Here is a 26,813-nt window from a genome sequence, read left to right on the forward strand (position 1 = left end):
CCTCTTATGTGTGACACAGGCCCTCCTCAGACGTCTGTCACTCTCGCTGCTTCAGTGGAGCAGGTCCTGTGACAGCTGCCATCACGTTCTCGGTCTTCAGGATCGCAGCTGTGGCGGAACGGGGCGTGCCTGACTGGCTGGCAACACCCATCGATGACCTTCCACCTTCATGATCCTTATGCACTTTTAATCTCATTTCCAGGTCCATCACTCGGTGTGGCCTCTTACTGGCCACATTAGTAGTGCATTTTGTACACTCAGGGGCCACAATGAACAAAACACAAGATTAAATCAGGTACAAGAGAAAACGATGCACTTGAGAGACGGTAAGCAGGAGATGTACGAGGCTGCTGTGGGTGTGACACAGTAAACTGTTTACAGCAAACTTTTTTAATAAAGAGTACACTCTAAAATAATGATAAAAAGTATCGTAGAGTCAATACATAAACCAGCAACATAGCTGTTTATTACCATTATGTTATTCTGTACTATGCATAATTGTATCTACTATACCTTCATGTGACTGGCAGCACAGGTCTGTTCACACCAGCATCACCACACACGTGTGAGTAATGCCTTGTGCTAGGATGATCGACGACTATGACATCACTAGGTGATAGGAATTTTTCAGATCCATTATCATCTGCAGTCTTTCATTGACCTTTTAAAATATTATACGGCATGAATGCATTTAATTTGTCAGAGACTGAAACCTTAGTTTATCATAGAAAGAACTTTACTAATATAAATTGTAGTTATTTCCTACATAAGTCATTATTTGAAAAAGCACTACCCTGTAGTAATTATAAGACTTGATATTTTTACAATACATCGTCTTGTTTTCACTCTCATTATTTCATGCGATCCTCCCCTCAACTTGTGAGATAGACAGGTCATGTATTAATATTCCCATCCCTATCTTCTGTTCCTGTAGATGGCACACAAAAAGAATGAGAGAGAGATCTTTTGTTCCGAGAGTTCCGAAACCATAAGTACCCGATAAGAGAAGAGAATGGGACACTGACCTTCCTATCATTAGATAACCATGTATCAAAGACATCGAAAAAGAAATCTGAGTGGAAGCTTGTGCCAAATTGCTCCTTAGGTCACCCTGAACACTAAAATTCTAGGATATTATGATTTTTCAGATTTGGAAACCAAGATGTAGAGTTGCTAAGAGACATGCCCACGGACTGGTTCTCTTGACTTTGGCTCCAGTGCAGTTCCAACTAACCCGGAGATCATAGAGCACACATTTGACATTACTCTTGTAAGAAATCCTGGAAACTCAAATCAGCTTTAATAGCATTTCTATTTTTAAAATGCATTATAATGAATCCAGGACACTGAATCCAGGACACTAGAGAACAGAGCACTTCTGTGACCTTCTACACGCATGGGAATAGTGTAGGGGAAAAGTGTAGGGTAAAAGAATGAGCTCTGCTCTCCTTATGCTGCATGTTCTACACAGGAAGGGAGAGACCCGTCAATCACGAGTAGCCGCTGCTTCCATAACGACAGCGCCCAAAGCATGGGCATATTAACTTACATACATTAACTCTTCATTTTTAAAGATTTTTTTTTTAAAAGCTATCTAAGCCACAAACATTTTATCAATCTGCTTTTTTTTCAGCTGACTTTTAAAATCCAATCTTCATGCACAAAAGATTAAATGCTATCAACTAAAACATTAAGAGTGAATGTTAGTAAAATGAACTGATGAATGTCTTCCTTTTTAAATAGTCTATCCGATATTTTACGTATTTTTGGTTCTGGGGTAAAATTCTAAAATATAAGGTAAATTTCACCTGTATTTAGGCATAGTAAAAATACGATACACTGCAATTTATATATGCAAAAATCGCAGCCATAATTCTTTTCATATACATAAGAGAATGACTCATTCAGAAAATAATTCAGGTAATGAATCTAAACAGCAGCACATAAGACATACAGGTTTGCGACTGTTCATTTAAACATGCCGCCTTTTTGTGAATATTATGTTTTGTCAAGATAGTAACTAAACCTGCACTAAGCAAAAAAAAAAAAAAAGAAAGAAAAGAAAAAGAAAAATTGTAAATCCCAGGTGGAATGAGGCAAAATTCCTTTACAATCAATAGTGTCTCAACTCCTATCTGACTCTGAGATCTGATTTTCTTATTTCACGGAGTCCCCTATTCCTCTACTCCCAAGGACTGCCCTCCTAAACTGCTTGTCTTATAACTTCCTGCTCTAGGGTTTTTGCATCAACTCTAACGCAACATTCCAGATTCTTCTTCCTATCCTTTATTCACCTCCCCTCACTGAGTTCCACACTGACTCCTCCACCAATAGGATCATACTCACTTTCTCACTCCCCAATTCCATTTTGTTTTCCTGACTCACACTTCTAATTCCTAATAAATGCGATTTAAATTTTACGTAAACTAAATTATTCCCTCTAAAATGTGTTGAGTGTATTAGTGAGCTGCTGAAAGAGATAAACCATGACATCTTCGTGGCTTAACGCAACCAAAGTCTTATGGGGGGATCATGTGAAGTCAAACAGAGGTTCCTTATCAGTGGGGGGCTCTCCTCTTGGCAGAGACTCAGGGACCCATGCTCACTCCTTCTAGAGGTTCCTTGACTTCACGTTTGCCATTGAGCGAGACGACTGAACACAGGAGATGCTTATAGGCCATGCCCGGAAGTGCTGCCCACATTTCATTGACCAGAACTTAGCCTAATGGCCACACGTAGTATCAAGACAGCTGGGTAATACAGTCAGGCTGCATGCTGGGGTCAGGTGAGGGGGTGAGCAAATGGATTTAGTGAACAAGTAGCCAATTTCTGGTACACTGAACATCTAATGCATATTCTTAATGAATTCTTACTTAACTGCCTTGTATTGAGGGACACATAAGAAATGAAACCAACTGTACAACTAAAAATGGTTAAAATGGCAAATTATATGTATAATTTATCAAAAAATAAAAAAGCAGTTTCTGTCTCTAAGGAGCTTAAAACCTTTTTTAAGATTAAGATACACACACACACACACACACACACACACACACACACACCACTCCAAACAGTCAAAAACAACACTCCAAATAGTCAAAAAAACTATTTCTATATAAAAGTACTAAATCAAATATGAGCAAATGCCAAATATAAGTATAATGTAATAAGGAGAATCTTCATGTGCTTCACCATATTACACAGAGTTCAATTATTTTTCTCCTAAATAGGGTCTCTAACTTGACCTGGTTGCTCTGGTCTAAAAGATGTGAGGAGGAAAAAAAAAAAAAAAACAATAACACTTAGTAATATCATAATATTACCTTAATTCAAGTGTTTATCGCCAATTAAAGAGGTATTCTCCTCAACTACGAATATCTTTCAAACCTGTAAATTAACAAACTTTAAAGCTTAATGCAATTTACGGCAAATCAAAAGGCATCACTACTTGTCTTTTTTTCTTCCCATCTTTCTAGCTCACAATGTCTCTCTCTCAAGAAGAAACAAGCATGTAAACCATTCTTTTGCAGTATGTGCCATAACACATTCCTCTGGCAAACAGGGCTACGAAAAATAAGCAGTTCTCTTGTAATTCTTCTATTTTTTTACTATCTTTATATCACGTAGAGAAAGGGAATTAATAACCTTGGAAAATTTATTATTCTAGTGTAATCCTATCTATCTTTAGGAAGGTATCAATATATTCACAGAATTAAATAATGTCAGTGCTAAAAAGAAGCAAATGTTAGCACAGTATTAGATAAAGCTTTCTGTTACTCCTGGACAAGGGACAGCACGGAGATTACTCTAATAAACTGTTTTGAAATGATAAAAGAAACCCAGGCATTATAATGCACTTCAGTTTTTTGACCAGATTTGAATCTCTTCATATTACATAATAAAATCTCTAAAAGAGCCAAGTATAAAACATTCCAAATAATTTCATAACTCATTTCAGAAATGAATACATTTTAATTTTACAGTCACTAAAGTTTACATAGCTTAAAAAGGTCACAGCAGGTGTGACGCTGTTCTCATGAACAAAATGTCTGACATTAAGAACAATTCATACATTTTGACACATCTGCTAAATTCATGTTGCAAGCACCAGACTGCTGGTGTTAAGCGTTTATTATATTATGCTTACATTTGAATTTGGTACCGTAAAAGAGAAACATGCTATAAAACAAAACTTAGAGACATGGATACATAAATTGAAATAGCAATAAAGCTAAATTTACTTTATAATATAAAGCCATCATCTCATCAAAGCAGTTTCATCTAATTTTTTTCTATTTCTAAAACATATTCTATTCGTGCTTTTGAGTTCATGCATATAAATAATGTGCTAAGGAGAAAACACCGGTAACTTCCAAAATTTGTTTTACAAAAGGCATTCCTCCCTCGATGACAAAACCTCACCTTTTCCAGTGACCTGATATCACATTCCAAGGTCAAAGCTTCTAAATAAAGTCAGGGGCCCCGACCTTACACAGAGACCCAACACATTCTTTCAAACTAAGGAGAACAAATTCTAAACTGGAGGACTCTGGATGAGAACGCCCCACCCGATCCCCCGTGGAAAAGGGAACTTTCTTCCTAAACACGAAAAAGTGAATGAAAGATTCATGTCTTTAATAAAACATCAACTAATTCAGAAAAATATGGCAAATCGTACCTCGAATATGTTAGACATGAGTAATATAAAAAACATATCACTTGTCTAGGAAGTAATTAATCTTTCTCGAGAAATGGATGAAATAAATCTGAACACTTTTTCAAAATTATCAAAGCCACTTTTCATTCAACATTTATCATTTCCATCTAAAATGTTCAAAGTGAAATTGTTGATATGTATATGTCGAGTTTTTTTTCCTCTACATCAGTTTACAAATAATAAGGTCTGAAAGACAATTTATAAAGATGACTGATACTGTTACACTCAAAATAAACGAACCATAAGTATCTGACCGAGCTCACTGAGGCCTTTATCAAGAAGCATTATAACAAAGCAGCTAAAACCTCAATCTCAATATAACGAAAATACAGTTGGCTGGCATAGGACAGTGTTTTGAAGTGCTTTCTGAATACCTCAGTCTCACACTCAAATCAGGAGCATCTGTCCGCCAACTGTCAAGATAATGTCTAGCCTAGGAGTTTTCCTGAATTCATCACTATTCATAGATGCCTGTCACTATTCAAAAAGGAAAAAAAAAAAAAAACGAGAAAAAAAACTGAAAAAAGATCCATACTTTCAAGGCTATTTTCTTCTTCTGAATGTCATAGTAGCGGAAAATACAGAATTTGTCACTCTGAACCCAGTCGACTCTGGCTCAAACGCCACTCCGTCTCCAGGTCTGAGAATACAAGGTACATGTTCTCTAGAATTCTAGATAATTCACTAGGTCACATTAATACTCTCACTTCAATTTGTTACCGATTCAAGGTTCTGATCCCTATACTCAAAGCCTCTCCTACTTCGCCATTACTTTCCCTAGATGAGACATAAAAGCACAATCCAGCATCAATCCCTAAGGAAAGCAGCATGACAAAGGATAGTGTTTTCATTGGCTTCTTTTTATGACAAAATTCAGATTAAATTAAGTTTTCTCTCTCACAAACCTTCATTTCAAATTGAGTCTTACAAAATGTACGATCTTGTTTTCCAAGTCAGATACAACAAATTCCACTCTATAAGAAACATATAAGTACTCCTCAAATTATTCAGAAATGCTTTTCTGAGCACTGTACCAACACTGTGTGAGCCAGGTGGGGAAGACAGGGCCCTCGTCCCCAAGGTCCTGGAAGGAACAGTCTACACCCAGGAAACAACAGAGGCAGGACGAGGCAGGCAAGTGAGGGGAAAGAGCACCAAGACTTCAGAGAAAAGCCTGCTCCCCACTGAGTGCGCGGCTGTACTATTTCCTACTTTACATAGTAACAAAATCAGTTACTTATAGCTCTAATTTTAGTTTTAAAAACCTCCGAACATTAGAGAACTATTATGTGAATAAACCAGTAATCAAGATCAAAAACCGAGACTCAATAAGGAACTTGGTTTCCACAGATGTAATTTTTTCAAAAAGAAATGAGGAAAATTCTTCTACACTGTAAAACTTACTGTACCTTAAAGTTAGTTATATTTTTGACAAAATTATGTGTTAAATAAACATCTCTAAGCTGAAATACATTTTCTTATTGACTTCCATCAAAATTTAAGGAGTCCTAAATTTCAGAATAAACATGGATTAGCAGGGGTACTGAATGCAATGTACCCAATCTTGCAGGATCCCAAATCTAGAAAGTCTAATTCCAGTTTCTAGAAAATTGCTCATTTTTAACATGCATCCCAAGGAACTCTAACACAGGTGGACTACAGCCCACCTTTTAGAAATAATAACTTCAATACTAAATTTCTATAGGGAGAACATATTTAAATTTTAAATTAAAATCCATACTTCACTCATCACATTGCTGGTCAACAAACACTTATAAGATATTGGAGGAAAAAAATATGAATAAAAGGCAACTACTATTGTAAAATATCTCACAATACAGAAAGGAAAATCAGGTATGCAAATAACAAAACAATGATAAGTACATCAGAAAAGTTCCGACAAAATACTGGCGGAGTTCCAGAAGAGAGACTTCATTTTCATTTGCGGACATTGGAAACTGGATAAAAGAGTTGAAACTTGAACTACGACTCGAAGGACTGATGGGTAGGATTTCACCATCTGACTAGAGTGAAGAAAGTACTGCAGGAGGGAAAAGCGCTGTCCACAAACGGGCGGGGAGGAGACATTATAAGCTACTCTCTGGAAAAAGGTGTCCAGTCAGGCTGCATAACAGATCAGCAGATCTCGGCCTTGTTTCTGTCTCTACTGCAATGACGAGAATAATACATTCCGGCAGTAACTTCCCTTACAATGCACACAGTCATTTGCAAGGGTTGGGGGCAGGGACACGAACCACCAAATTTAGGTCCTCAATGGCAACTAAATAAATTAAAATAATATGTGTAAGAGCTCACGTGCGTATCCTTGCATTCCTCTTAAAGGCCGCTTTGGCTTTTTCCATCTAAAGTTAAATATATGTAACTCTTCCAAAATATCAATGCCAAGAAAAATCAGTGAAAGTGGTAATCGGCTTATAAGATTTGGGTATATTAATGAAAAGGATGTATATGCCATATATATGTGGCTTAAAGATGTCACAATTTTTCAAAATAAATAAGCAACACACTAACACAATATTCAAAGTTGTAGCTAAAAGTATACAGGGAAATGTGGTTATGTGCATGCACTCATTTTTCAAGTGCTTAGAGAAGACCAAGAAGGCTATCGCCCTTTTTAAGACATTAGTACTCATAAAAGTCTAGTACAGAGAAGATTTGGAGTTTAAAAGCTTCAACAAGAATGTGTTTGTCATGCTGGTGGGTGCTGATGGTCTTTTCAAGTCTGTTTTGATTACTCTGTTGCTGGGCATCATAATGAATCTTAAGTTGCATGGATCTGGAGTTCTAACTGGGGGAAAACCTATTCACCAGTATGCAGGCCAAATCTACTTCAATTATTTATGAAATATAAATAATAACAGAACAAGATTGATTACATATATTAGAGGATGCGTAAGTAAATTCCAGTGGTAACATCTGGAAAAATTCCCTGGATAAAGAATTGGGGTTTTTTTAATCTATTAAAAACAAGTGAGATTTATATCATTTGACCTACCTACTAGATGTAGAAATATTTTATATATTAAAGTGAACTCAGCTACTACAGATAATAACTTAAAAATACAGTAAATATTTACTAGGGTCTTTGAGTAATATCTAAGTTCAGTTCCTATGATAAATTTACAACAGCAATTTCTTAAAATAACATACAATAATTCTCCTGAAAATCTTCGTCATTACTCAACTTATCAACCAACATTCTCTTCCTCATCCCAAGAAAAAGTTCTTCAACTGTGGACAAGCACTCAGTCCCACGGCTATAGAAGAGTTGTCCAAAAAAAAAAAAAAAGGGAATAAAATAGAACGTTCGAAATGCAACAGAATGCTCAAATTAAGAGTCGAATTAATATTCTTCATGGTTCTCATAGCCCTTCAAAGCCAAAGCATCCTCATGAAATAGCCGGTAATTTGGTATGGATAAGGACAGAGCGCAAAAAGGTACTTATTTTACCCAAACGCCTGGCATCTTTCGACAAATCTACACACATAAAGTCAAAGCGAGGCAGGTAAGACTCTGCCGATCCCGCCCGTTTAGGCAGTTGCATAGGTGGCCTAGCCAAGGCTCCCCGCTTGGGCTGAGGAGAAAGATGTCAGCACTGTGGTAAAACCTGCCTGCTGTCACTGGCCCCACTCAGATTTCAAAAGATTCCTTCCACACCCCCAGGTTATGACAGAAAATGAGCATTTCACACAAATATAAATGTTTTCAGTTATCGTGAACACATTAACATTTAAAAGGAGCCCAACCTAACAAAACATACCGAAGTGGAATACTCACTACTGGTCAAAATCAGGACAGGACAGCGCAACCTGACATCTGCTAAGGGAGGAACAAAGAGGGGACAACGGACAACACTTAACCCTAGGGTCAGTCTTCATAAATCAATGCCGAAGGTTTACTCTTTTAAGGATTCTTGCCCTTAATTGCAATTTATAGGTTGAAACACACAAAGTTAAAAATTCTATTCTTTAAACAATACCTTAGGGGTACTTAAAACTCATGAAACCAAGTTTCACATCTACAGAAAAGGAATCTTCACTCTCGTATTTCAAAGTACTATTTCTAGTAAAGAAAAAGTAAAACCAAGAAAATGAAGCATCATAAATATTTTATAAACATCAACTCAAAAATTTAATAGATCTGACTTGAGTTTAAAAAAATAAGAGAATTATAACACTGAGTTGACAGTTACCCACAGAGGCATGCTGACACCTTATAACTTACCTGACTGCATGACGCTCAGCTACATCTCTCTAAAGTAAGTGAAAAGTTGCCGTTCCAACAGCTTAAAGTCAGATGCTGTAATCCTATGACATTAATAACTTAACAGAAATCACATACAACTTGGAAACTGAAGACAAACTATCAATTTCCGAACGACCTACAGTCCACATTCCCGGCACTGTGCTAACCCTGCAGACCTGGCCAGGCAGCTGGTCTGACCGCTCAGGACAGCCACGTCCCAAACACCCACCACTGGGCACTGAAAAGCATCAACGGACAATCTGCTCGCTAAGATTTTTTTGAATCCTTTACTATTGTTATCATAATCCTTATACAAATCCTCATCACACACACACTCTCTGAGTGAAAAAGGTAAAGGGATTAAGAAGTTCAAATTGGCAGTTACGAAATCATCACAAGGACGAAAAGTACATACAGCATAGGGAATATAATCAATAATACTGTAATAACTATGCACGGTGTTGGCGGGGGTACTAGACTTATCAGGATCATCTCGTAAGTTACATCAATGTCTAACTGCTAAGCTGCACACCTAAAACTAATATGATATTGAATGTCAACTGTAATTGACAATAATTTTTAATTTAAAAAAAATCCAAAATGTATAAAAAGTACAGCATGGGGAATATAATCAATAATACTGTAATAACTATGCACGGTGTTGGCGGGGGTACTAGACTTATCAGGATCATCTCGTAAGTTACATCAATGTCTAACTGCTAAGCTGCACACCTAAAACTAATATGATATTGAATGTCAACTGTAATTGACAATAATTTTTAATTTAAAAAAAATCCAAAATGTATTTTAACTATCTAATGATTAAGAAGAATTGGTAGGTAAATTATAGTATAAAATGCTTATGAAAAGTTCTTAATGACATGGGAATGTTTATAGCACTAATAGAAAAAAGTAGGTACAAAATTTCAAATGTTGGATTTCAAATACATACAAATATGTTCAAAGACGAAAGATGAAGAAAACACAAACTATTAATGACTCATTTCTGGATAGTAAAACTATCAAAAATTATAATTTTGTTCTTTATATATATTTTGAATTTTCCCCTAATAAGAATGGGTCATTTTAAATACTAGCATAAAATAATTTCTTGCCTGTATTTTCCAAGTCTCCTCTCATTTACTCCTTCCGAAGAGCATTAAATTTTTTTATGTTTCAAAAATATCTTTGGATTATTTTTGTTTACAACAAAACTTTTGACATGTAAGTGTCTGAGACATTGAAAGCAGCACCACAAGCTGAACTGAAGCAGGGCACGCAGTACCGCGTTGCAGCGGCCCACGCGCGTGCGCTTTTCAGTCAGACGGCATGACGAGGTCCCCGATGGTGAGACCACGAGAACAGGGGACGAGAACTTAGAGAACGTGTGCCTGATACAGCAACAGAACTGAGGGAGCGGGAAGAAAAGGTAGGAAGAAAAGGGAGGAAGCCAAGGCCCTCTCACCGGACGGTGGCAGCAGGGCGACAGCGGCCACTGAGCCCAGGGCAGCTTCGAACGAGGGTGCACGTGGCCGCGGACCCAGAAACTGGCAGGCGTGCACTTCTATACGACAACAGATAAATTATTTTCAGCCCCTCCCCCTTAATCTAAAAAGAATATTCCATGAGGAGGAAAAAAAGGAAGGCACTGTAAGTAAAACACTGAAAGATAACATTCACGTAGTCAAATCTCTCAGCTCGCGGAAAGATCACGCGTGTCAACTGAGGGGTCGCGCCTCTTTTTAGAGTAACTGTCACGTGAGAAAGCTCTGGGATGGAACCCTGGCCTCTCTGTTGACCCGCTGTGCAGCCCTGGACCGTGCACTTCGCTAACCTCATCTTCACTTTTAATTTCAGAATTTTAATATTCTATCGGTAGAGCTCTTAAGAGGATGAAATGAAATAAAATATAAAAAACAGTAAATACCCTGATACATAATTAAAATTTTCCAATTGTTAGTTTTCTTCCTCAATTTCATTCACTTACCACCTTCACCATGGGTCATCTCACATACTATTGGTATTATCTTTTTAATATTCTTCTTCATATAGGTTTACATTTTTTTCCCCCCTAAATAGCTTTAGTCTGACTGTCACAACTACCCACTGAAAGGCCGGACAGGGAAACAGACGATGGCCAGACTGTCCATGACAATGAAACTTTGACCCTGGCAATCAGCCCAGGAAGCCCACATCACAGGATGCGCAGCAAACTGCCCAGAACAGTCAGGATTTGGTCAGTGACGACCGGTTCCCGAAATCTGCCCATTTCCAATTCAGACCAACCAGACAAGGCTAAGTACGATCCCCAAAGCAATCACAGAGATGCCCTCCTCCAGCCTCCCCACGCTGAGACTCGCATCGGAGCACACCTGAAGCCTTTCCCCGGGGTTTTTACTATAAAGCTTTCTGACCCCTCTGCCTGCCCTGAGGATCAGCCACGTGTAAGTTAAGGTGGCTGACTCCCTGGCTATGCAAGCTCTAAATTAACTGTCTATTTGTTCTCAATGGGGTGTAGTCCGTGTTGATGTCCATACCGTGAAAGAACAGGATTGATGGATTAGTTATATTCTTCTAATATACAAAAATAAATACTTAACTAACACAATTTAAAATGTTCCCCCTGTACCACCTAAAATAATCTTAAATGTCAGACTTCAGGGAATGCTAGCCACATGTGGGATTCTCAGTCAAACAGGCCAACAGTATAACCTCCTGAGGAGATAAAGTTAACACACTTCCTTTCCAATTCATATAGAAAGTGTCTTCTTTCTTAACACTTCTAAATCAGAGTATCTGAAGTCTGATGGTGCCATCAGAATATTTTCTGGAAGGAGGAAAAGCATACTTAGACCTCTGGAACGCTGTGACCATCTGTCCACGACTTTATAGGAATAACCCGAGCAGGTCTGAGCGCGCTGGGGAGTGGGAAATGAAAACAATTACCACGGCCCAATGGCCGTTATGGGAAGCTATCTGAAATGCCTGTGACCCTCATTTGCATCCACATTTCAAGATGCAAAAGTTTGAGATCTAAACATTCCTACAACAGAGTTATTCAACAGTGTGAGGCAGAGCTAGGACAATAGGAAATAAGAGAAGGTATTTTCTCGTTTTGCTTATAGGATAGGTGTATTCATCTCAAACTTATATTTCTTAATTGGTCTAAAAATCCTCCAAAGTGGATTGAGTTTAGCTATCTAATTTTAGCTATTGAATTTTCTCAGTCTCTGAAATTACTATGTCAAAAGTGTCTTAAATAATAATCTCAGATTCTAGATGATGTAGAAATTCGCAGCACTACTACTTAGTGGTAAATTTAAAGAGTACTGAATTACTGACACTGGTTCACTAAAAAGAACAACACGGTTAGTGTACTGATAATAAAAACTTAACTCAAGTTCAGAAAAATAAAGAGTACATACCAATGAACAAACAAGTACCCTCGACAACTATATGGTAACACATCTATTGTCATGTGCTCTGCCAATCAGTATTGTAATGGTTCTACAAAGAATCCAGTGCACCAGACTGTAGCTAATTATGTATATTCAAGTGATTAGCAAGAACTTGTTGCCTCTTTCACACCACCCTCCAAACAGCAGCCTTTGAGAGGAGAATAGACTGCAAATTTATTGAGAGAACACTGTTAATCCTTTGGGGAGAATGTAAATGTAAACAGGACTACTCTACATCAAGGTGCTTTGACAACAACAATCATCTGCATAAACACATGCTCAACAACAAACAGGTGTTCTATTTCACAACTAGCACCCATTTGATGCTTTCAAGTAAGCATTATGCACAAACTGTTAGAAGTACTTTGAAACCAGCTGCAATTACTATAATTAGCTGCTTTCCTACACTTTGTTTACATTTACCTGTTCAGTACTGCGCTGAGCCAACTCACCCGCTCCAGGTAAAGTGACCATTTCAGGGCTTTCACTCTTAAGGCAGGAAAGAGGGCAGACCAGAGTCCATTTAAACTAATTTAACCAGAATCTTTTGGGAACCAGCCTAATCGAAAATACTAAAGGCAAAACTCAAAACTTCTGTTCTAAAACATGTATTAATGAGACAAAAGATAGTTCTTTTTCAAAAGCTGTTTAAAGTTTTGACTCAGAAGAGACTCAAATTATTGTAGTTTTGATTAAATAGAAGGGGGAAACATGCTAAAAGCTCGCAACTAAAGAATAAGTAAAATGTAGTGCTATTTACTCAAGTGGAATACTACACAGCAGTTAAAAGGCATGACCTACTAATAGCTATAGCTATAACTACACAGCATGGATAAAGCACAAAAACATAATACTGTGGGGAAAAAAGGAAACTTCAGAATGCCAACAACAAAAGGCTAACCATTATCAAAATACACAGTAAATAAATCAACATCCATTTAACTATAAGCATAAATCTAAAGTCAGGATTTTCAAACGTGTTAATACAAAGCCCAAAGCAGCACGAAAGTCAAATATGGCGGGACTTCTCAATAGGAAAAATCTGGCTGGGATGATCCTCCTAAAATCCAAAATAAACGCAATGTCAAGTCTGAGCTGCAGAGACTGCCAGCCCCATGTACCAGCACATCCCCTGCACCCGGATGGCACTGCCAGTAAACAAGAAGTAGGTGACCAATAAAGAATTCATGAACGAATGAATGAATGAAAGAGTGGGTGAATGAGCGCATAAATGAAGTCGGCAAACAAACTGAAATGCCAGAATACTGATTATTTTTTAAATGTGACCTATAAAAAAGTCAGTTGCATTACTACATTATTTTAAAATACTTTTAAAATCACTTTAGTAAGGTATTTGAAACTTTAACAGGCTATTCATACTGAAAATAATTAGTAATATTACTTTACAGCTGGAAAAAAAATTTGTTCCACTTCCTAACATTTTTCACCATTTTTCTTCATTATTAGGGACGACTGTAGAAGACCTAGTAACAAACCAGCATCTGAGCGGCTAAGTATTCTTATCTGCATCGTCGTCACTGCAGTCACTGTCATCGTTAACGCTGCCATTGGTTTTTCCAGCTGTTTCTATCCTTTTCAATTAGACTGAGCTGCAGAAGGAAATACATGTTTTACACAATCATATACGTAAAACTAAATCCAAACCAAAGGGCCATGTTTTACAAGTACCTGGGAATGACAAGCACCTAAGGTGGTGCCATGGGAAATAAGTAGAATGGCAGAATGAATCTGAGGTTGAAAATAAACCATTTATTATTAAAATGTGAAATTATTTTTTTGCTAGTGATAAATGCAAAATACGTCCTAAGTAAATATTAAGTATACAGTAGTAGGTCATTTGGGGGGTGGGGGAGGATACATTTAGCTTTGGTTATATTTAGCCTAAATTATCTGCTACAAATTGAGTTCAAAAACACATATCTGTAAACATTAAAAAATGCAAGTACCAGACAGAAGGCTTGAGGTGAGGGTTAAAGTGTGTGCTCTGCAGTCAGATGCCTGGGTTCAAATTCTGACATTCCGATTTACTATCAGTGTGACCTAGATAAAGTTAATCCCTCTGAAGCTTCATTTTTTTTTTCACCATAAAATCGGACAATAATATAATAAGGCCCACCACGGAAAGCTGTTACAAAACTGACATAATATATATAAAGCAATCAGCACAGTGCCTGGCACATACTGCAGTGAGTGATCAATATGTTAGAAATTACAATCACTAATCATGACCAACTATAACGATCAAAGTTCAGGTTCAATAAAAAAGCAGAGGTTAAGGAAAAAACAAAAGGCCTCAAATGGCTGCTCTTGATGCCCGATGTTAATGAAATCTACTAGAAATGAAAAGTACTAAAGGAGGCTGAGAGAAGCACAGTCCTGGAAGAAAACAAAAAGCATGAATAGCAAGAAAATAAAGATTTAAAAGTCAGGAAAACACCAGCTGTAGAGCAACTTTGTTCTTAAAGATATTTCAAAAGCAAAACAAAACAAGAATGAAGACTCGAGTGGTAGAATCTTAAAGAAATTTGGGATCTTGGAAAGTGCTTAGTGCTAAAATTAAAAAAAAAGAAAAGAAAGAAAAAAAAAAAAAGGAAGCCTAACTTCAAAATGAGAAAGTCAAGGCATACACCAGTTTAAACAAAATAAAACTGAGAGAGGCACGAAGACTTTGCTCACAATTCATCTGTTTTTTAAAAAAAACCTCAAAGTTCATCAGATTCCATCAGATGGAGGCGACCCACGTTCGGCACTTCTTTCCACCTCCCTGACAGATGACCCCCATGGAACTGGCACTTTGGACACGCACAGACACTTGCTGAGTACATGAACTGTGGCACACTCAACTAGCGTACGTAAAATATTATCCGAACACACAGTAGTTCTCTCCAGCATCATTTCTCACCAGCCCCTGCTTCACAGACCACCTCCAGCACTACAGAACCACTTTCCCCAGTAGAAAAGTGACAGATTCCATTCTGTCACCGTTTGCTGGTCCCTCTCTAGTAACCCGCTTCCCTGCACATGGTAACAGGTAGCTCCTACTCTTCCTTTAGGTCTCAGCTTTACCTTCTCAACCTCGAGAAAGCCGTTCCTGACTCTGTTGCATCCAGGATGGTGTGTGCTTACACGAGTCACCATCTCTCTGGGCCTCAAGACAAATAATAATCTGCAAAATGGGCATAACAGTGCTTACCTCCTAAGACTGCTGTGAGAATTAAATGTGTTAAATCACGTGAAACACCTAAAATGCTGCTTGGCAAGCAGAAACTGCTCACGGCACAGCTATCCTGGTTACTCCCTGACCCCTCAATCTGGGTTAAGAGCCCCTTTCTCATATTTATTATTGTATTTCTTTCTCTACCACAGCACTTACCATACGTGTGGATTCCATCATATTTGCTAAGGAAGATGAAAAGTAGAAAGAGAAAACTAAAACTGAAGAAAGAAGTAGGTGGCAAAAGGAAAAGCGGGCACTTAAGACAGGAATGAACAGAATGAGAGAGACAAGGGAGAGGGGAGATTTCCTTAATAAGACAGTAAAATAAAACTGAACTCCTGTTTTAAGGATTTCAATACTTTCCTCTTGAGCCTACAAAGACTCTACAGCAAATAAGACAACAATTAGAGTCCACTGCAGAAGTCACTGGGTGTCAATCTTGCTATAAATCAGATGAAATAAAAATCAAAGACGAAAAAAGATTCCACATCCTAATCTGAGAGTAAAAATCACACATAAAAACTGATCTAGGCTAAAGTAGGGCACGCTTGTAAGTTATGAGGAAAAAAAAAAAAAGATTCCAAAACACTTAAGTACTTTGGTCTCTTCATACAAATGAGTTGTTCATTTAAAAATAATATAGAGTAGCATTATGACCAAAGATTAAGATAAACTAATATACTCGAATTGCACCAACTACCTCTATAGCCCAGAGAAGTTAAACAGAAGAAAGCATAATGAATACACTCTTCACTAAAAAAGAAATGTTTGTTTTTGCAGGTTAGCTCCACCATTTTTTTCACATTTGCATCCTAATAGTTCTACTTGGTCTCCCCATTATGCAACAGTTCTTTACAATACAGCCAGCTACCCTGACAACTGGGTTCCTTTGCCAGAGTGGCTTTGTCTAAATCCTAAAGCTGTGCCCGGCTGTGCACTGAGCCCAGTGGCCGCCTGTGATCTGAATGCCAATGAAGAGCACAGACCCTGTTGTCTAACAAGCCAGAGACTAAAAGGTCTCTTTGGGGTCAACAAACTGTCTCGACTACTTTCAGATGCTTAAGAGACTGGAAAACGAAGCTGGAAATGCAACCTATTTCGTAGGAGGACAACAGGAAAAGTATTAAATGTTTAACACTCATCAGATAACTGTAGGGCTCCAACTTTAAATTAGAGAGGGTCTAGTCAACCTCTGTATGTAAATAAAAGTGCTGATTCTTTTAAATAAGAATAAACTAAATCTTAAAGAAACAGTGTAAATAAATTTCAATTACCATATCAAGGTTGAGGATATTTAGAGAATTTATATCCTACTTACTTACCACTTGGTAATTGATTGAAGGACATAAATGGCAAGGATATAAAAATGGCAAAACTGTTATATTGTGAAATTTAATGTTTGGCTACAATCTAAGAAATGCAAACTTATGTAACTCTACGGAACCAATTCCTAGGTAGTATCTACTAAACAGGAAACATTTAAAAAGCTAAAAACTCTGACAGTGGGAGATACTATTTTAACTACATAGTTTTATTTCAATTGTCAATGATACACAGCATGCATTTAATTTGCTATCAGCCAATATACATTTCCTTATTTCAGTTCTTGGAGGCTCCCTTTTTATTCCTTTTGACTAATTTGCCACCTCTCTATTTAATCAAATGCCAAATCCTCTCGCTCTCCTTATTAGCTCTCGAATCTATCCATCGTACCCTGCTGCCACCACCCTAACTCAGACTGTCACCATCTCTCACTGGGGTCCTGCAAATCGTCAGCCTGACCTCCGGCCATACTGGGCCAAAAGATACAGGACGCTAGCCTTGTATGGAATTTTAGTTTTTCTCAACACCACATTTAAAAAGGTAAAGAGACAGGTAAAAAATTTTTAAATAACGTATTCTACTTAACCGAGTATATCTAAGAGATTATCATTTCAACATGTAATCAATAAAAAAAAATTGCTGAGATATCCTACAGTGTGTATTTTACACCTACAGCATGACTCAATGTAGACATTAAGTTTTCCACAGCTTAAGTGTTAAAGGAGTCCTACCAAAAAATACAGGAAAAATATTTTCTATTGCTTCGCTTTTTAAAGTAAAATTAAAGAAAATTTAAAATTCAGTTCCTCAGCCAACCCGGCCCCATTTTAAATACTCCGCAGCCACATGCGGTTCATGGCTACCGTGTTGGACAGCACAGGTATATGGCTTCAATCTTCGCCTCTAATCTAGATCCGACATATTCAAAAAAGCAAGCTGCCCCATCACCCTGTGGCTTAAAAAGCCCTCTGGCTCCTCCTCCGTGAGGTCCTGCAGCTCTGCGCTCCTCTTCCCTTCCCAGCCCCATCTGTCTCCATCATCTCTTTACACGCCGCTCTAGTCAAGACGCTGCCTCCGAGGACTCCGCCCCTTTCGGCCTGTGCGGTTCATTCTACTGAATGCTCTTCTTCCCCATCTCTGTCACCTGGCCACCTCCAGCTCCTCCTTCAGGTTTCAGCATAGAGATCACTTTCTCTTCTCAAATCCCTTCCCGTTACAGGACACCAGCTCCTGTGAGGGCAGCAACCGTGTCACTCTTAGACCCCCAGCATTTACTAAAATGCCTGGCACTTTGTAGGCACTCGATAAATATGAATCAATCAACAGAGTCATCTGAGCTATCTTAAGTGAGCTGAAGACATGTCCTCACGTTGACATGTGCGGCAGGAAGATGAGAGCCCTCCTGTGAGCTCACATGTTTTTTCTATCACTAGCCAAAAATAGACTGCCATGAGAAACTATGCCAAAATTAACAATGAAACACCAAGACTCTCGAAGTTGGAACATTCAGTACGAAGTGATACTTTATGACTAAGAGCTTCTTGTGCACCCACTGAAAAAGAGCATGCGTGTAAAGATCAGAGGAAAACTTTCCCATTTGTTATAAAGAGAATTCGTTAGTATAATTCCACGCTTCTTTCACTCCCTTTACTCACTCTAATTCTGCTGATTTATCTGGTGAATACATTTTTTGGGGTGGGGGGGAAACCTTGGTTCACAGAATTAAGCTCAGCCTTTCTTCTTCCTTTGGAAGCTAGTCTGCTGCAGAAAATGCAAAGTTGCCTTATTTCTATGTGCAAGAGATCAGCAAACTAACTACACAAGGCCCGCAGCCTGTATTTCTAAATAAAGTCTTATGAGAACGCAGCCACGCCCATTAGTTTACATACTGTCAATGGCGCTCTCTTGCCCTACAGTCGCGGAGTTGAGTAGGTAGAGCTGTGACAGAAATCATACGCTTTGCACAGGTATTTACTATCGGGCCCTTTTCAGACACAGATCTATGCTCCACGGCACCGTCGTGCTTGCTCTGCCTGAAGCGCGCCTGGGGAAGCCTGCCTCGCTCTGCGATTCAGCTGGCAATTCATTTGACTCTCATACTAAGACCTCCAATTTAATTTTTATCAGTCGTATATTTTGGCCAACATCTTTACTCTTCCTTTTATACCTAATATTGTATAGAAGGCCAGATAAGAAAGAGGAATTATTTATACTGTGCCCTTTAGAAACATCTATGTAATTTTCTAGGCACATTCATTAAGTTCTAGGGTATGAAATTTGAGGGGAGGAGTCTCAGCCACGTACTTGTTCAAGCTGGAAATCTGATTTTTGAAGGAAATGTTTACCTTACGTCTGAGATATTTATATCATTAATGTTAACTTCATCACACACTACTGTATATTCCTTATTTTATCAAAGAATTTTAGCAGTCTAAACTCCAGCCTAGTTCTTTAAAGACTTATAGTGTTAAGTATTCACGTTAGACTCTTTGTTTTATGAAATCACATACCTGTATTTTCTGCAAAGAGCTTGATATAGTCTTTGAACACTACTGGTTTTTGTTTCCTTGAATGTTTCTCTTGGGTCTTTCTCGCTAAACAAATCAATATTACACAAAAAATGGCACTAGATTCCCTATTTTCAGTAACACTGCTAAAAACTATTCTAATAATTTATTAAGGAGTTTTATTTTTTCTTATAGTGATGTTGTCTAAAACTTTTTAGCCAATAACAATTCTATCACACATACTTGTGAAAATTTACACACAACATTAATCCTGATGATGACTATAGAGAGGTTAAATAGAGGGAATCAAGATTTTCCTTCTATAAGGTTAGAGAACATAGTCCAACGATAATCTTACATAAGATACTTAAATAGGTCAATGAGACTGTTGCATATTTGTATCACATTCTGTTTATTCATTTCAATTTCTTAACCGATTTTATCTATTTAAGATCATTACCCTGGTACTATGCATTTCACATTTCCAAAGTTGTCTAGTTACCTTGCTTAAATAATTTAATACAAGATTAGCAGCAGACACATGATGGTATATAAAATACTCCTACCTCAGAACTAGCTCAGGTTTATTTTTGGTTGCTGAGAATTCTTTCTAGAACAAAACCAAAAATAAGAAATAAACCAATTAGAGCTTTTGTGCGAACTATTATAAATGATAAATGAAAATGAATAGGACCTTAGTTTTCTAAATAAAGGATTTTTCATCTCAATTAGGCCACAAGTTTCTTGTATTCACAATATTCGACAAATTCTTGTAGACTAGTTTTTCATAATCCTTCAATACATTCTGTGACATATGCCTCCTGTTACGAGTTGTCACCTTCCTAAATTGAAAAAACTTTTAAAAAGCAAACCAGATAAAATCACATGAATAAATGGGATTCATAAGATAAATAGGACTCTGATAACTAGAAACCTTAAACATTTGTTTTTCATGTTTTCTTCCGGTTTGGTAGTACAGAAAAACAAACTTCTTGGTCTTTTTTGTTTTCCTATCAGACACCTATTTCTCCTCATAAACATATTCTCTGAACTCTAGTATTTAAGAAAAACAATATTCTGCTCACGAAAATCATGGACATAAAAATATTTCAGAGGCTGCAAGGTATCTTATTTTAAAAAAACATGTAGACCATCTACTGACATGAAACTATATTAGGTTACTTAACACTAACCGTTCCAACAGACAAGTGCTGACTGGCCTAATATATAAACGTTGGTGTACATGGCCTCAGGTCACCATGGTAAGAGAATATGTCAAGGGAGGAGGTAAAGTGCCTCAGCCCAGAAGGAACACTTAGTATTTTCTCTTTCAGTCCACTGGCCAGAAACTATCCATGTGGATCCATCATAACTCCACAGAATGCTGGAAAATATAGGAGCACATGGAAAAGCTGGCCTCTACCTCAGAGACATAGCTCTAAAACACTTCTCAAGGTACTCCCAAACCCTGTGTCAAAGATAAGGTGGGAATCAACCACCAAAACTAAGACTGGTTACATAGATCGATTTTAATTCTCTATAATGTCTAGTATTATATTTCTCGGGAAAAAAATTTATACTATTTATTTAAACTACCTCGTTTTCATAGTTTTTTCCAAATAAAGTATCTATCAATAACTAGTTTTAACTCTTAAATGATAAGCATTTGAAATTAATTTTGTGATCTGAAATACAAAAGTAGTTTCATTAAATTAGAAAAGATTTTCAAAGAATTTCACAACTTATCAAATACAGACAGACTACGTGACTTTGCCAAATATTTTAGATAATACCTAATTTACAATATCCCTTAACATAAGGAAGATTAATTTCTTTTAAATGTAGTATCATACAATTATTTTAGTACTCCAAATAAATAGCAAATATATTAAAAAGTAGTCAACTTCAGCAGACATCAGGAAAATGCAAATTAAAATCACAATGCATATTGCTGCACACCTACCAGAATGACTAAAATTAAAAAGACAATCTTAAGTGTCGGTGAAAAACAAATGAAACTCTAATAAACCGCTGATGGGAGCGTAAAGAATCAACACTTCAGAAAAGTATTTAGCAATATCTACAAAAGCTGAACATATACATATGCTATGATCCAGCAGTCCCACTTCTAGGTATGTACAAACAGAAATTTGTACATGGCACACCAAAAGACGTATAGCCAAAAAGTAAAAACAGTCCATATAGCCAACAGTAGAACAGATTAAAAACACTGTGGTATAGACATACAATGAAAACACTGTTTAACAACAGATGTATATAAACTACTATTACACGCAACAACAAAACTGATCTCACAAATGCATTTTGGGGTGAAAAAAAAAAGCCATAACTCCAAATTCAAAAGCAGGTAAAACTAATCTGTGGTGTAGAAGTCATCCCATTAGATTGGAGGAGGACAGAGACTCAGTGTTTGGAGGTGAAGGCTCAGAGGCAGTGGTAATGTTTTTTACATGCGTGTTAGTTATATGGTGAGCTCACTTTGCGAAAATTCAGAGGGGTATTCTTTTCATTCTTTTACTTTGCTGTATCATATACTTCAAGAAAAAAATTACCTTAAAATTACTCGTAACAAATACACTCTCTTGATTTATTATATTTTGCACTATAATTTACTGGTTCCGATACTCCGTACTACGTTCAATGGTAATTTTTGAAAAATACTCTCGTTACCACACGGGAATCTCATTTGTGCTAACTATATTTGTCCTTATTCATTTAAAAAGTATATATATTATTAACTTCTCAAAAAGATATTTCTTTTGCAATAGGGAGGTTTTAAACTTCTTGTAATAATCTTGTTAAAGATCTCAGTTGTAAAATGGAAGTATGGGGTGTATCTATATTAGAAAATGAAATATGACACCAAAACTAATGATTTCAACCCTTCTTCCGTTTAGAAAAGAAAAGTGCAGTTCACGGCCAGCATTAATTTAACATCACACGTAGGAATGTTATGTCTTCTAGATTTGACATTTTCAGGCATCGAGAATTACTATATTTTGTAATTGGAAATACCACTAAAAACAGAATGCTATAAATAGAACGATGTTATTTGTTTTCAAAGATTATCCATATACTAGAGAACTGCAAAAATAAGAGAAGTGAGGTATTTCATGGCAAATTTGGGGCGTGAGGTTAGGACTGTAATCTACGAGTTATGTCGGAGTTACTGCTGCAGCCGCAAACACCGCCGGCAAGTATGCTCGGGGCAAACAGGAAATAAGTTAAAATAACATGCCATGCTAAAACATAGGAATTTTAGAGATGACTGAGGTCAATTCCTCTTATTTTACAAAAAAACAAGTGAAGTGATTTGCCCAAAGTCACAAACATAGGTGGTAACGGATGCTATTAATTCTCAGCTCTACAGAATCAGTTTATTATTTTTACCTGCGATTCTCCTGCCCATTTAGTCACTGGTACTAGGGACGGAGTTTTACCATGCAAAGGGAATTTCTTTCGGGATGCCGGTGGAGCTGGATTTAGTGAATTCAAGACATCTAATAATTATATAAAATGTTTGCAGTACCAGTTATTTGAAAATAACTTTCAAAAATCAGTGCATTAGACTTATTGTGATGATCATTTTGTAGTATATATAAATATTGAATCATTACCTTCTACCCTGAAACTATTATGTGATGTGCCAATTATATCTCAATTAAAAAATGCACTAGGTAGACCCTCGAAGAAATTTATTTAGCAAAATCTGCACTGGCTCTAGAGCGTAACTTTAATACAACTATCGACAAACTGCTAAAACACAAATTCCCAATGTGGAAGCAAATCAAAAAGAATTTCAGGTTCACTGGACAATTTTGTGCTTCCTCTACTTCTATTTCCGGTTAGACCTAGTTTGAAACTTACCTTACTAAATTCAAATGAAGGTAGTGCTTTATATTCAAACATGTTTCTCTCAGTATATTTTTTTCAGTAGTTTAACATCCATCTCTAACTTGGCCTTTCAGTCCCATGTCTTTTTAGATCTTCTCAGTTGTAGCTGTTACATATTTTTATAGTATATAAATCATATCCTAACTTATTCAATTAACATGTATTCCAACTTTATATTTCAATGAACTAAACGTGATTTATCTTGAGTAATATTTTTCTTCTAAATAATACCAATATAAGCCTATATGAGATAAAGGCAGTTAAAAACAAACAGAAAACTTTAGAGTCAATTTCTTGTCAATCAGTGTGTCACTCAGTTAATAAGACATTAATCGCTTGGGTTGCTTGTACATCCATTTTTTCAATAGAGATCATAGTAAGAGATGAAGAAACTTCCAAGTTTGATAAGTAGGCCACAGTCAGAACTACAGGTTGAACCTGGACTCCCGGTCTATCTCAAACTCAACATTCTATAGAGAAGGGATTCTCATAACTTCTGGATATTTACTGCTGTTAATATTTTTTAATTTTTTTAAGAAATGAGTTATTAAAGATAGTGAGGTATCAGAGAAGATGGGGGGGGCAGAAAAAGAAAAGTAGCAAGATGTTTTCCTTGAAAATCTCCAGTAAACTTTATGAATGTGCTTTGAATGAAAAGGATTAGGAGGGAAAGAAGATGAAGAAGGAGGCATCAGAAATTTTCAGCCCTGTCTTTTACCTCTGGAGAATTCCTATTGTCTTAAATAATATGAACATGGGTGGGGGGGCGGGGGGGGCGGCTACCAGTACAGGAAAGAAACAACTGCAAGCTGCCATGCTGAGCTTCAAAACAATCATCAAAAGGGGCTTTGGGAGCTCACCAGCTGCAAAGTTTTTGTGTTAGGCGGTGATTCCATTGGGAGAATGGGAGCCCCTAAATAATGATGTCAAAAAGAGTTTTTATATGCCTAGGAAGCTACTTGAAGCAAACAAAAATCTCCATTTGCTCCTAATGGAGGTTAAGGCCTTTGGGGATTAGAGACAGAGAGTGTAGACGGCCATTATCTAAGCAAACTTACTGTTCCTAGCACAACAAAGGAGTGCGTTCCTAAAAAGGCATATATACTGTTTTCACTGGAAAGCTCTAAACAACGAAATGAACACCCTTTCCATGTGCCAACAAAAATGTCAGAAAGAAGTTTCAGTACGAAAATTATATGGCAAAGTAAATTTAAGGAAAAAAAAGGAAATATAATTTCCAGAAGATTTCATTAATGGCACAATTTTGCATCATATTTTAATGCTTTTTCTCATAGAGGCTACCATTCATAATGACCAAATAGACATAATCTTGGGAAAGCAGAATTACAGTGCCACTACCAGGGAATTCTCACTGGCCTCTCTTGCTTTAGCACAGGACACCTCGATAAATGCGACGTGTTCATGTTCACCTGTCCAAAAGGTAAAGTAATTTTTTTCTAAGAGACATGAAGAGATTACAGGAAGATATCTTCAATTAATAGACCAAAATATTACCTACCAACATCTAGTCTTAAAACCGATGAAAAAGTAAGTTTTTTCCCAGTCAAAGGAAAATTTTATGTACAATCCTTAAAGCAAGTTGTAGTGCCATCTTCTGCCTAATTCCACTTACCCTACTTTTTCCTTCTCTGAGTTTGCCATGTTTGTGCCACAGGTTCCATTCCTGACCACTTGATTAATACTTGTTTTTATGTAGATTGGAATGATGTCAGCAAACAGGTACCTTTCCAAATGAAAGTATTACTATTACATGGGGAAGTACCACAGAGAACTACCTTAAAATATAAACTGATTTTGTCCATAAATACATCAAAATTCAAAAAGGATAAACTTAAGACAGTTTACTTACAAAACAGTGTAGGACTTTTCCAAACATGGCTAAAAATTATCTGAGATCATAATGGATCACAAGATAAGCAGACCCTATAAAATATACGATGAGCTCTTTATATATATGGTTGGTTTGTTGGCTTGTCTTTTTTTTTGCATGTTTGTTTAATAATTATATTGCACAGCTGTCCAAAAATGTTCGGAGGTTTTGAAAGAACCAAGCTGAAAAGCTTGTGGGCAGGCAGGATGTCTGACAAGCTTTCTAGACCTGATCCCTTTGTCAGGTTTGAACATGAAGAACAAAACTGCACTTGCTGATATGTCTGGTTGAAAGACAAGGCAATAACAGGATAAAAAGGAGCTGGACAGATACTGCGTTCTTCCTCAGAGTAGAGGACACATAAAGCAAACTACACTCACGGCTAAGGTGTAGACATGCAGATCTGGACTACTTATAAACCAGCGGGCTCATTAGTGCTTACAAATACTCATTAGCCCCTATAAACCAGAACCAACCTAGCAGACAAATAACTAAAATAGTGTTAAGGAAAGAAAATAACTTCACAACTTTGATGTAGAATTGCAAAAAACTTTAAAGTTCACCAGAGAAATACTATTTAGTGTGATTGATAAAAATAAATCAACAATGCAAAGCTGTACTAATCTCATGAAGTTTCCAAGGTTTGCTTTTGTTCTAAAGAAGGTATTCTCTCAAGGTGTAGTTGTACAAATAAGATACCTGGATAATCAAGAATCGATCTACATAAACTATTAAGGATTAACTGTTTATACATATCTGGCTTGTATCTTAAAGAGCACATATCCAGGCTAGCCTTGCCATATGAATCAGAGTGACATCTAGTGGTGACTTTGTTGAACAGTACATATTTGGTACTGTATTTCTTAGAACTACAAATGAATAGTACCTAACACACGGTAGGCCCGCAAATACTACTGCATGAAATAACTACCTTTAATATTTTAAGATAATATTCCGATTTCCCCACTTCCACCGAACTTCCTTTTCCTTATCACTTCTAGTCCTTCATTCATTCCCTATTTTCCCAGTCTATAAATTTCCTTCTACCCTCACTCACTCGTCTCAATTCTATGGCATCCTTGGTCTACTTATTTTCTAACTATACTTTTTGGTCTGTATTTTTTCTATTTCTTTTTTCATGGTACACATTTTATAAATCTCCACTCGATGTAGAGATTTATATATTTTCTGTGTAATTGTTCTGTGTGTTGCTATATTAAATCATGAAACTAAACCAAAAGGATCTATCATAATTCAAGCAACCTTGGAAAATTATTTGTCTCCAGTTGACTTGAGCATCTATAAGTAAAATTGATGGATGATTATTTACCAAGAAATCATGCCACATCTTCTTTACCCTATTCAACTCCCTTCCCCCTACCTCATCTCTCTCATTCTATAATAATCTTACCTCCTAGAAAACATGGAAACCACTGAATGTAAATAACCTCAACTTTCCAACTCTCCACTTGAGACCATCTACATTTGGGATACCCT

At 36.9% G+C, this 26,813-nt stretch overlaps 1 protein-coding gene and 1 long non-coding RNA gene across 4 annotated transcripts in view; both read right to left on the bottom strand.

The window, feature by feature from the left end:
• Positions 1–26,813, bottom strand: part of AKT3 (AKT serine/threonine kinase 3) — a 261,729-nt gene that overhangs the window by 152,994 nt on the left and 81,922 nt on the right. The window lies entirely within an intron of this gene.
• Positions 13,974–26,813, bottom strand: part of LOC112481717 — a 49,210-nt gene continuing 36,370 nt past the window's right edge. The window contains exon 3 of the long non-coding RNA XR_003047006.1: positions 13,974–14,052. This is a non-coding gene — a long non-coding RNA (uncharacterized LOC112481717). The remainder of the gene's footprint in view (positions 14,053–26,813) is intronic.

Source organism: Pteropus alecto, unplaced genomic scaffold (assembly GCF_000325575.1).
Source record: "Pteropus alecto unplaced genomic scaffold, ASM32557v1 scaffold115, whole genome shotgun sequence".
Taxonomy (NCBI): domain Eukaryota; kingdom Metazoa; phylum Chordata; class Mammalia; order Chiroptera; family Pteropodidae; genus Pteropus; species Pteropus alecto.